General features: G+C 32.6%; 1 long non-coding RNA gene across 4 annotated transcripts in view; it reads right to left on the reverse strand.

Moving 5' to 3' along the window:
* Window positions 1-547: 547 nt before the first annotated feature.
* The window catches only part of LOC138335094 (uncharacterized), a 119,567-nt gene continuing 106,146 nt past the window's right edge, over window positions 548-13,968 (reverse strand). For all 4 annotated transcript variants that reach the window (XR_011210236.1, XR_011210233.1, XR_011210234.1 and 1 more), the window contains 2 exons: window positions 5,402-5,508; window positions 548-1,287 (listed from right to left, as the gene is read on the reverse strand). This is a non-coding gene — a long non-coding RNA (uncharacterized lncRNA). The remainder of the gene's footprint in view (window positions 1,288-5,401; window positions 5,509-13,968) is intronic.

Genomic DNA, 13,968 nt, shown 5'->3' on the forward strand with positions numbered 1-13,968 from the left:
AAGATATCCATACTCTCCAAATGTTCTGCAGTTACGTTTGTTGATTTTCGTACGTAACATTTTCCAGAAGAGATTGATGAAAAGTTTGCTTAAAATAAAATTATAAAATTCCCATGATCCCATGATGACGAAAAAACAGTATTCTCTATATCAACAAAGTGCTTATCTTATCTGATCGACTTATTTATCTATCATAATATGACTATACTGATCAGCGTGGATTTATTTTTTCTTTAATTGTAAAAATGTCCTTTGGAGTAAAATATTTGGCGATGCCAATTATCAATTAATTATGTACAAACAGTATATGCTTTCAATATTGAATAATGAACAACTTAAAACTTTACCACACTTAACAGCAAAACTTAAATGTACAACTAAACAATAGTTTTGGAACTTGTGTTGACATTTGCCCTTCAGAAGTATGAAATATCTTTACTACCGAAGCAGATGCTCATCGCTGTCCGGGATGTTGTTAAGATCCAATGCTGTTTAAATATTCTACAGATAAATCCTTATCTGTGTATAATAAAAAAAACATACAAACTTAACAGCGAAATTTATTTAGCAATAGTGATGTTGATATAAGTACTTTGAAAGTAACAAAAGCAACATTAAAGTTCAAGTGCCTCAATCTGTGTATCGTATCCGTCGACTGAGCATTTTTCATGGTTATCAGAAAAGATCACGAAGATCATGGATTGGTGTGGATATCCAGAAAGGAGTTGCCTAATAGCAAAGCCGAAAGGGGTATGGCTTTAGATTTTGAAAACAGGAAGTATTCACTGATGTCCAAAAGAGCACTTTTTCCTGAAAGATCAATTAAATAGTCACTATCCACTGTCACATTTCATTATTTTTATTCTTCAAATATAGAAAATTCCAATTAACTTTTAATCACAACAATAAGTTTGTGATGTTGAAAAAGTATGTCTACCATAAGTATGTAGCTTCAAGATAGTGTTTTTCCCATATTTTTCACATTTTGTTTTTATCCATTTTATGTATATATTTATAAGTCCTGAATCTCCATTTATCCTCAATGAGTCGATGTATTATCCGGATGTTTATATATATCTACTTTGCCGTATGGTAACACTACTGGCTGTAAAGGACTCGATTGTGGTGTGCAACAAGACATTTTTAGAGTGACTCCCCTTGTATGGCACTCTTCTCTTATATCCACGTGTTCTTTCAAAACCACTGTATAATGCGTGTCATCTTAGATGTTGTGGTGGCAGCGCTGGGATAGGGTGAATAGACTGGTGTGAAGAACAGCAGCATGACCTATACAGCACCCAAAAGAAAGAAAATATATTTAGTTAAAAATATGTAAAAAAAAAAATGTTTGGCTTGTTATGTCGAGAGTCTAGGCTCCGATGTCTTGTAACAAAAGTCCTTATATAATCTATATATGAAATACTCGCACCACCTAAGGTTTAAGCCACTTAACAGATACTTTATCATAAACATCCTAATATTCTGCCATGATCACGGTGTCATCTAAGTGCTCTTTAAAGGATATCAACAAAACAAATGGATATATATCTATAATCCGTAACAAAGTGTAAACACCTTAATTTATTTGTTATCTGTGGTCCTAGAATGATCCAATACAATGTTATCATACGTTTGTCTTATATACGCCGCAGAAGGCGATGTCCCTAGAAAGGAACTCACAGTATAATGCGTTATTAGATTTACCTAAGTGATTTTTTTCGAAACTGTCTACGAAAAAAAATGTCGGTACTTCGTGCGTGAGAACACGGACTTTGTATCTATAATATTGATTAGCATGCACTAATCATATCTAATTCCTAGCACATCACCTTAGCATAAAGTTGTTGGAATAAGCTTCACATACTTTACCATACCACTCCTATTTGAAACCATCACCACATCTCATCCCTTCCCAAACGTGCCTTATTCAACTATTAAAATAGTAGTTTATTATTTGGCAAATTTTCAACATATCTTCTATGGTTGACAATTAATCATTATTATTTAAAACTAGGTGACAGAGCGATAGTTCGGAAGTCGGTAGATTTCACCTCGTGTAGATTGAATTATGTGACTAAATTTGATGTTCTTGGACTCATTCGTGCAAGAAAGACGTGCTCCTTTTATTGGAGGTATTCGAACGCTCGCTGTTCATCTAATGTTTTACCTCGTAAATTAGAAATTTGTAATTGCAAGTGGAAGGTACCAGAAATTAAATTACGCTGCATACAGTTTTCCCCTCAATAGAAAATACATGTAAAGTAGACATAGCGACGGGAGGATTTTCAGGAAAAAAATTGTTATTGAGGAAATTTACTAAGCGAAGTTAAAATTACATTTCAAGTCAATGCAGATTACGTTACACTTAAAACTGAAATGGAATGGCTTACTTGTATAAAAATCCTCCGACGCTTTGAATACTCTACAGATACATAGTCTTACTCTTAACAAATCACGTTCTTTCGTTCCAGATATAACATTTCGTTTTCAATTCGACATGGGAACGCGACAAATTAAGCATAAATTAATTAAAATGCCCATTGATTAAATCAGAGTTTTTGTGAACATTTGTACTTATATGTTATTAATTTGATACCAGTATCATTTAAGGTTTCAGTCCGTCGGTATTAAGTTGTCTAAATTTGCATATATACCTTTAACCAACTCCATATCGAAATTTCTCTACTGATGAGATTTCTAATTTAAATTCATGATGTGATATTTTTTACTTCTAATTTTTTCTTATCAAGAGATAAAAGAATTACTTCTTACTATAAATTGTATTTCAGTTTCAGAGAAAATTAAAGCTATTCAAATGAAAAGTTTTAGAACGTTTACAATTTGATTTATCGCAGAAAAAAATAGCATGAAAAATCCAAAGCAATCCCTATTTGTGGAAAGGAAAGAAAAAAACTTAGGATAAAGATATCACTACAACATATCCTGTATAGTTGTTTATTATAATTAGATCATTTTATAAAATAAATCATTCAATTTAACGGTGTTCCCAACGACCTTGTCAATTCTTATCAGAAAGAGTTACTGGCAAGTAAAGTATTTTGGAGGTGAGTTGATTTCGCGTTGTCATGGCTAAATATTTCATGCTGCGTGTTAAGTTCGCGACTAAGATTCTATTGTGTTCTGAAATTTTTTGGCGGTGAATCACTAGCTATATATCGTGCATCTGAATGTTCTTATTTACACTATCTTATATAATATCGTCAGAATTCTATTTGATACTATTTTCCCTGTTTTTTAAAAATTACTTTACGAACTACGGTATACAATTTGCTATTTTGACTAATTTTAAACTTCAATTGATTTATACATGTATTATGTAAACGTATTACTTTTTGATTTTGACATATTTGAATAATCTACATTTTTAATACAAACATTAATGAAAAGGGAACAACCAACCCATTTATATTGTCTATCTATTGGACACTACATAATACTACTGCATATATTTTACACATAATAACATTTAAAAAACAATACTTGATCAAGTATTTGGGTGGGTTTTTTGTTTTTGTTTTTTGTTTGTTTGTTTTATTTTTTTAGGTAAATGGACAGTTTTGTTTAAAAACACACACACATTTCGCATTAATTTATACAAAGGACCTCATTTATGTTTTATCATTTCAAAGCACACGCAGTCACCTATCGGTAGGACGAACAAAAGCCCATAAGGTCGAAGTGCTACTTTGTTTAAGTTTTGCATTCTGATCATCGCTTCTGAACAAAAATCTTTAATGACAAATTCGCCGAAACATCCTTAAGGACCGAGTCGATCTAAAAGTAAAGAGTTATTCTAGAACAAGCATTTGAAAAATTGCCTGGGGTTATCAATCTGACATTCGCAGCGGCCAAACACTCTCGACGACATCTTCGATTCCAAGTGCTACATTGTTGGGTCTTCAGAGTGTTTAGATCTTCCGGGTATTATCAATGTGACATGTTTGTTCCAACAATCGATCACGTTCAACAACACGCTTGTCATCATCGCTCTGTTTTTGATTTGTCAGTGTTGATATGATTTGACAAGCTAATATGACAATATCTCCTGAATCTTAATTTCTCTTTTTTCTCCTTTTGTAATCAAAATGATCATTCTTTTCGATAAATCTCTGAAAATTAGTTTACACATATGAGAGTAGTTTGAAAACCAAAATGAATAAAAACAAACCTCAGTGCTTCATCTATTGTTTAGAATTGAGTTCAGAAATATATTTCAAGTGACAGGTATAGATTTGATCTAACCAAATAGCGAAGGCGAAAGACTGTTTCCGGATTTCGGTCTTCGGTCCTGTGATTAGTTTAGGCCTAGAACGCAATCACGTGATCACGTTCCAATCTAACAGGATTTGTTGAAGGTATGCTTCAATGCTTTGACAGAGATGTAGAATGCCAACAGATGTCTAACGGTTGATCCCACAAAACCAATAAAATGGCGTGTCTGTAGCCATACCAATCATCTGACCGCTTGCTGCTAAGGAAGCATGGGCGTTCGCCTATTAAACTCAATCTCTGAAAGACCTTCTCTAATAAAGCCGACATAGAACAGGATGACGCCATTTTGAACTAAATTGATAGAGGTCAGGATATTTGTGGCGTCGAACATGTCCAGAGTTTGGCTGTGATTATGTTTCAACAACAATTTTCATGACAATACGCTGTGTACGTTATATCATAAAAATGAGCGAAATTATTCTTTAAAAATGTATTGCTTTACTAAGATAATATCAACAGAAAACAGTTTCTAAAGTTTAGTTTATAAGGCCTCTCTTTTGAACATTGATTATATTTCATTATTTAAACAAAATTAAATTATGCTAAGATAACGAAATAAAACGACAAATATAAAATACTTAAAAACACCCTTAGAATGAACCTTTCCTTTGGATTTACGGAGACACCACCAAACGATAGTTTCTTATAGTTTAAGTGTTCAGTCAACAACTAATGTCATCGAAGGACTAATCTGTACAAATGTATGTGTCATGCATTCGCGTGTTTGCCTATTGTGCTTTGGGAGACTGCGGTATCTTTGTGGTATATGTCTCTTTATGCTATCAGGAACTCCTTAATATGTATATAGTATATAGTATTATCTTACTGGAACATAGCCTACAACTTCTGTTTAATCACAAATCAATCATTTAGCAATATTTCATGTTTGTAGCGCTTAAAACATTATGCCAAATCACTTTGTCCGGATTGTTTAAGATAATTTAACACCAGCATGTTTACTTGGCAGGACGCTGGACACAAATACAAACAGTATTACTAAATCTATAACAGGACAGGTAAACTGAAGATATAAAACAATTTTTGTTTTTTACCTTCAAAATGTTAAAACGTCTTGTTTTTGTATTTCAACATTGGGGAGATTAATTACCTGTCAAGAACAGCAACTCTGAGGTATATCCCCAAATGACGTGCGATGTGCTAACGTCAAAGCGTGACGGTTGTTTCATATTGTGAGTTCCTCTTTGAAGCACATATCTGAAATAGATCAAAATGGCATGACAATTATTACACTGTATTGTGTGTAAATCATATCCGAATGAGTTGAAGACCTGAAGTTTGAATAGACAATTGTGCCGACATTTCATAAAAATACATATGTAAGTTGTTGTTTATTGAGTGGTTTTACGGCAAAAACAAAAAAAATTATCTTGTTTAAAGTGTTCATGTACTTTAAAATCACAAACGCCTTGATAAAGCTGACGTTTACTGCTCAAAATAGGTTTTAAATGTTTAAAATAAAGATTTTATGTCAAATTTTAAAATTAATAAATTTTCGGTTTTTACCATTGTACGATAAATACAAAATTTTAAGACAAACATAAAACTAATCATACTTATCGCAACGTAGGGCAGATTTAGATGCCGGTAGACATGAAACAGACCGGGGTCAATGAGTTTAAGTGGTCAGATATTGTTTAGGTTGGCTCAATTTATTTTAAAGACGCTCATATTTTGTTGTGTTTTACAAACAATCCCTCCTGTGATGACCATGTCGAAAGACCAGTAATAAAAAGTGATAAGAAGTTGTCGTTTTTTAATTATTATATTTATTCAAAAAATATTTGAAATTAAGAAAAAATAATTATAAATTAAGGTATTATCTACCATTTAGTAATGCAAGTTTTCGGTTGGATGCTCTCCCTTTGTACTTCAAATTCAGATTTCCAAAGATTTAAGACATGTCAGAACAGACCTCTCCAAGAAGGTACATTTTAATCACATTAAATGTACTTTAATGCCTATTTGTAAATACAAATCGCTGTGGTATACACATATGATAAATGTGTTTTCCTCTGATCATAATTACAAATCTAAATATATGTAAATATCTTGATAATAGAAAAATGTTAATTTAATTTGTAAAGATTCTCAAAATAGGACTACTTTTAAATGGAAATGCTATATGTATAGTAGGTGCGATAGCAAAGCAAGAAAATAAATGTTTAATGTGTTTATTTCATTTTTAGAAAATGACTGTTTCCCAAAAATTTAAGGTAATCTGACGCAAAACAGTGAATATTAACAAGATGAAGGTCTTGTTGCAATCCTATCTGAATAGCTTTATATAGACTTAATTGCTGCTCGGATGTGAACACAGGTTCAAACAACGAGAGCTATACATGTACGGCTATCCAACCCAATGAAGAGACAAAAGCTAAAAGATCAACAGAATCGATATAATTGATAGAGTGGTTCAGTACGTGTTAAAGAAACAAAATGTATTGTTGAGTATCACTTACACTAAATTTCAATTGCGGATTGATTCCTTTTAAAATCAGATAGAACCTTATTAATATTAAATACAACAAATCTTTTATTTTAATGATATTATTCGATTGTTATGTATCTAGATAGATAGATAGATATGATAACATGATAACAAAATGTAACAAAAATGTAAAACAAAATGTTATATTTTGCTAATTGTATTTCCTTTCAACTTTTTGGAAATGACAGACATATACACGTGATATGGCGAGTTTGACTTAGTAAGATAAAACCAAAAATACACTAACATATACTGGGATATCCTCGGAAAACATTATACTTGTAGTAACAACATACCCCAAATCATCCGTGTTATTATGCCATAGTCGGGTTATACCTCGTGTACTTAATTTATCTTGAGTTGTGATGTTCCTGTAAAACCACTAAGAACAGTTTGGCGTCAGAAGAAGGAAATGGAATTTCTCGACTTAGATTGCTCTAGCTTGATAGCATCCCAAGAGAAACATTAAAATGTGGAAGCAACGCAAAGCGTTTTGTTAACAATTTCACAATTGTATTTTTTTCAATATGTTAAATAAAATTCAATTGCCGTTTTTCTGGGAAAAAACTTTCATTTGAGATAGGCATTATGTATATAATTCATATATCTTTAAATCAAACCGAAAGGATTGGTAACAAAAATTTAAAAAAATAACATTGATATGTTTAAGCATCCATATCAAATCGATAAATATATACATTGAAAATATAACTTTCTACGTTGATATGGGTTTATTGAAGGAATTGTGGTTCATTTCTAAAGTAATATGCCAACCTGACAAGAGAAAAAAAATCTAAACCAATGATTTTCTCGAAAAGGCGTGTACGCGAATCTGCGTGATTCACGTAAAGTCACGTTCTCGCGAGATAATGAAGTTACGATACTGATTACGTATAATTTTCCTCTGAGGCAGCTATTAATTTAGAACCAAGAAAATTACGGTTTGGATTTGTATCCGAATCTCTAAAATCTATCGCATTGCAACTTGGCCAGGAGAAACGAAAGGGCAAAACAAAGCTGGTCTGCTCATTAGCAAAATTCCGGCCTGCCAAGCTGATCATAGCTATTGAGGGGCATGATTAGTTTAAAGTTTTTGCTGCAATAAATGCACGATCTGTTTGGAAGTTAAAACGTCAAAGAGACTGATATGTTTTGTCAGTCAAACACGCCCTTCTTTACGTGAAGCACGTGTAACTAGATATATCACGTGCAAACTAATAACGGTTTGTTAGAGCTGTTATAGGCATTGTTTCTGATATGAATTGATAGTTTTGAAAATAAATAAACATTTTGGATTATTATATTTTACCTTGAGCAGCTTTACAAGAAAGAGAGAAGAGAAGAGGAGAATTTAATGTTCAAAATATAGTAAACACAATATTTCGCATAATTAAGTAAATAGATAATAGTAAATAATACATTTCAGACGTTTCAGCAATAATGCATTAAACATGAATATCATTCCTGATCGCGTTTGAGTAACAAGCGTGTCACTTCTGATGTCCATCAACAATTAAACTATTCAATATGCATACGTAAACCATCGAATTTTTATCATTTATTTAGGATGGTATGTCCAATATCCTATTTCCGTTCCTACGGTATTTCGTTACCATCCCAACTAAATTGAAACTGGGATATCGATCGAATCGAAATCTATTTTACAGGATAACCAAAACATTTAGACATTCTTACGTATGCAATTGGAAAATGCAAAAAAATTGAACAAAGTAAAACGAGTAAAAGCAATTATACTGAAAATGCTTAATTTATCGAGGAAACGTCACTTGCTTGCCCTTAATTCAGCATATAAACGAACAATTGAGATTCATTTGTTTTTAATATTATTTTGATAATTGATTGTTTTATATTTTTTTCATATCTACACAGTGCTATTCTAAGCTTCATTTTTTGTCTTCTTTTGTTTTCTTTTCTTTTTGTCTGTCGTTTGTGGTCATTGTCGATACTATTGGTGTTGTTGATTATGGCGGATTTGTTCTTTAGTCTTTGATTTCCTTGTTGTCGTTGTTAACGGAGTGTAAAACTGTTTAGCTTTAGTTGTTCTTGATAGGTATGTGTTGTGGTTTTGTCTTTGTTGTTTAGTTGTCGTTCCTAACGATAATGTAGTTGTTTAGTTGTAGTTGCTGTTGTGTTTGTTGTTGCCGTTCATGATAATGTTAGAGTTGTGTTGTTGTTATTTTGTTTTTGTTATTTGAGTTGTAGATCGTGCGATAACTTTCTTCATATCGATCATCAAGAAATAGACAGAGAACAATACTTACAAGTCGTCCAACGTTAAAAGTTGCATTCAGTAAGATGCCTATTCCAATATAAGATGAAATGAATTACTACAAGAAGTTGCTCATAAACCTTGAACGTAATTTTTGCGTCGGGTTATGACTGTTAAATTTAGAAGTACGGGCTGCATTCGCGTGCCAGCAAACCATTGCGGACCGGACCGGCCTGCAAGCCTTCATCCACACGCCATTCGCTCTTAAACGTTACTGAAGAGGGTGTGAAGTAAAGGATATCTCAGTGGAGCAATAAGTCCAGGCCGTAGCCACGTAAGAAGTGACACATTCAGCATCAGAAAATAATACCTAATGAATATGGACATGGAATGGTGAGGCTTGGCATGGCGAACGCATGCCTTCGACATAATCTGGTCGACACACCACTACGTCCATCTTAGGATATACATGACAACTGGTTCGCCACCAGACTAGAGTCATGAAAAAACGGCTGTTGCTAATTCATTCATAACGTTCTCAATTTTAATCCTGGGATAATCAGTGGTTTTTACTGACTTTCCAATTATCAAATATTGTGTTTATAAAGAAGCAAAACCCCATTACCAGATAAAATATGGCAATATTCTTGTAAATACATTGCTTTAAGTCTTTTGCAATAAAATAATACATTTTTTTGTTATTATTCAAATTTTAATATACTTTCCCATTCCATATAACATATACTACCAAATATACCCCCATAGAAGTATCAACATGCTTTTATCTACTAACTCTATGTGTGCCACCTATATATATATGTAGTAGCCTATTAATGTAAAGACATATGTTCTGAGAAATAATCACTAAAATATCTGAGACAAAACCAGTGAACACAAAAAGACGAATATGTATTATTTAACATAATTAATATTAGCAATTTCATGTTTGAACACTGGTGCACACTCTTTATATGGGCGTCAGTTTAGTTGGTTTATGAAATGTATCAGAACTCATGACACTCAGTCATACGACATCATTCATTTCTAAAGAACTCCATACCATGGTAACATAATACATTGCTCCGAAACTATGTCATGACAGGAACTTGGACCCAGGAACAAGCATCCTTAAGGCTGACTAAAAATGGCAAAGATTAAAGATTGCTTAGCCGTGCTAACTAGATAATAAGTGGAAGGAATAACAGACAGCAGAGGAAGTTAAATGACTGCCATTATTAATATTCTAAAGCTGGTTCAGGGGCCATAAATCATCTATCGCGGAACTAGCGGGTTCGGGGAGCAAATCTGAAATTAAAACGGCATAGTAATGAAGATGAAAACAGGAAGGAAAACCAATTGATTATCGGCACAAAAAGAATTGAAGGCGAATCTGAGATAAACTACCTTTATTACTGCAAGGATGTCAAAGAGTGATATTTTCTTCGTTTTGGTTTTGGTATGTGTTAATGCTGGTAGAGTGTAAATTGTCCTTGTTACATCAAAGCAATGCAGTTTATTTTTCACAAAATTAAGTATCATAGTATTAAGAATAAAGCATTTTCAGATAAGTCTTTAAAAAAAATAATAAAAAAGGCACATAAAAATATAATTAACGCAATGTAATTTAGAATGCTGTGTTAATTTGATTTACCTTCTGTGAAGCGTAATAGTAAACTTAAACTCAATATTGTAATGTAAACGCACCAATGTTGTACAAAACCTCATAAACAATCACCAGGGAAATTACACAATTACAACAATTGAAATATTATAATCATACGTTTTTATTTTATATTTCAGAATTGACATTATTCTTGATTCTAATGTATACATATTGGGAAGTGATTGCAGCTGAATTAGCCCTCTTAACATCCTTTATGGTATTAAAACAGAATGAATATTTAGTTATCTAATTTATATTACGTCAAGGTGTTTGGATAGCTGTGCCTTCCTATTAGGAATATCGATATCATGATTTAACTTGATAGTTATGTATTTTTCAAACGAAGACAAAAAAATTAAAATGGTCCAAACTACTTGATATTTCAACCAAAACAGGAAAATATGGGAATTCCTATTGAAAGTGTGTTTCAATAACGACAGCGGCAGTTTCAACGTGGCGGACATTCTGGCTCGAGGCAGTGAAGATAGGCCCCTAGTTCGCTTTGTTATTAGCCAGATCTTTGTTTGATAAATAGGTCTGTTGTAATCTACCATATTTCTTCGCGGATCAGATAGTCAGTTACATTAACAAATATGTCTAAATTTGATTGTGAAGGCTATGATCTTGTTATGAAAATCTAAACATGAGAAATCACACAGATACGATGCTAACAAACAGCGCATCAATTTAATGCAATAACAAATTATCACTAAAAACGCCATTTTCCTGTTCTGCTATCCTTTGGCTATACAGACGGATATTACGACATATTATTCGATAAATGTAATTTCTAAAATCGAAACCGTCACCTGATACATGATCCCGGCATTGGAGTAAACATGCATTGATACCGTGTTGGGTTTACCCAATATATAACCTATTTATCAGCGGGCGCCTTTTTGATAGATGTTTGATGCTGGGAAGCCCGACGTGAGTGGTGTCACGCCAATATTTTCTCTGTATTTGATATATTGAAGAGAAAGCATTACAATTTTTTTATTCTCATCACAATTATCAGCATTTATGTACTTTTGTAAGTCTGACTTTTGATATTGTTTGGTGTTTTCGGTATAATACTTGGATTACTCTCATGGGTGTGAGATACGCAATTTCGAGTTTGAACATATCTTGATTTACCTATATTCGTTTTTTCTAGTTCTTCGATTAAGAAACCTTATGACATGAATGGATGTTAGTTTGATAAAAGGTCTATTGTTCTCATAAAAAAAAAATTAAAAAAAAATATAAAAAAAATATTTTCGACCTGCAATTTTGACTCTTGAAGCCAAACCAGTATTACAGCGTGCAGAGTAGAATGGAAAATAAAATTTCTAGCATTTCTAAAGCCATCTACATTCTCAAACCAAATATTCAGGCAACTTGTCTTTTAACAGCTTTTCTTATTTTAGGGGCCAGAAGATCAATTTGATCAGAGAAACTTCCGTATTATGAGAAGAAAAGGAGATTTATTAAAGCTAAAGAATATAAATGTTGCCATTTTAGCCATTAGAGCAGCGATTAAGAAAATTTAGACTGTGCGGTTTTCCTTCTAACTGTTAGCGTCAACAAAAGCGTAAGGAACCAGAAACATTAAGAGCTGAAACTGTTCTCTCTCTCCATCGAGCTACAGTGATGAATTGGACAATAAATGGTGGATATTGCAATTATGGGACGGACAATGAAAAGCACAAACAGCCTCGTACTAACCCAGTGCTTAAACTGACAATCATAATTAAATTTCCCAGCTATTCCCCTGGTTTATGAGATAGATGAAACTTTATTAAATAACACACACCGCCAAAGCAGAGCGGGAACAGGCGCGAGCCATGAAGAGCCTTTCTTCCCTCCCCACAGAGGAGAGGGCTGATTGTGCTCGGATTAATTTGCCTGTCTGTCACGGTGAAGAGGCCACTTCCTGAGCGCGGAGAGCTACATAGAAGTACTTGGACATCAATACAGACAAATGGCAAGGTCATGTAAGTTCAGGCACTACATACCGGGGTCATATTATCTTAATTAGTAAGATTCGACTTGCTATATTAAAAATGTTCCGTAATTACACAAAATAAAGACGTGGGATGTGTACTAATTCAGATGTTCCGTCCCCGAGGACGACAACAACCGTCTAGAATTGGAATTGCACATTTTTGACAAGATGTTTCCATCACTGCGCTAACGCAATAATTACAAGTTTGGAATTCCATTAGGTTCACATATAGACCTAACTGGCTAACATTGGCTGACATATTTTCCGTTTTTTTGTTTTCATACCAAATCTCACTATTGTTTCTTTCATACTTCTACCTCTGTGGGAAAATGATACTGGCGCGACAAACGTGAGTTTATTATGATCCCTTGGTATATACTGACATCAATGATATAACGAGCATCCTACAAAAGAAATTAATTAGCCTAAATAAACACTACAAGAACAAACACAAACTGTTATACATCTCAACACCTACCTGACAACTTATCATCACCAAGTTATTTACAACTAATGTTGATAAAATGATAAATATACCAAATTAAATCACACATATATAAACAAACAAAGAGGAATAGGTTTTAAACATTTCATATATGAACAGATTGATTCCGTTTGAATAAATATCCTATTAACTTTGTGTCGATATAAATCTAATAGATTTGATAATTATGTCTATTCGTATTCAATTAGAGTTAAATTTTGTACTTAATTTATTTAGATGGTACTATATAGACTAATTTATCATGGGAAGATATTAACCTGTATACTCAGACGCACGTGATGTAAGAAGTAATTATCTCCCCTTCTTTGTTATCAGTAAATCTTTTTTTTTATTTATAGTGATATCAAAACTATGTCTTTAAGTTGACATTTTCTTTTTTATTATTCAAGATATATGCAACAAATGTAAACTGCACCGTAAAATAATGCTTATATTGTCAAATAAACACGAAATCAAAAACTTAAATTAAAAAAAAAAACATGATCACAATATATTCATAATTGATTAAAATTAATATATTTAAATGTAGGCAGCTTATTTATCATAAGAGTACATAGCTATTAGCTATTATGTTTTAAGGCTTACATTTATAATTTACAAAAGTACCACTTTTATTGTATTATCCGAACAGGTTTATATACAATTATATATAAACGTGAAACAAATTCTTTATTTTGTAACAAAAAACCCAGAAAATGCACTTCGTTGTTAAGAGATTTTTTGTAATCGTAGTCAGTAACACGCTAAATTGAGATTACGGATGTTCAGCTAAAGCTGTTAC

The sequence above is a fragment of the Argopecten irradians genome, chromosome 1 (assembly GCF_041381155.1).
Source record: "Argopecten irradians isolate NY chromosome 1, Ai_NY, whole genome shotgun sequence".
Taxonomy (NCBI): domain Eukaryota; kingdom Metazoa; phylum Mollusca; class Bivalvia; order Pectinida; family Pectinidae; genus Argopecten; species Argopecten irradians.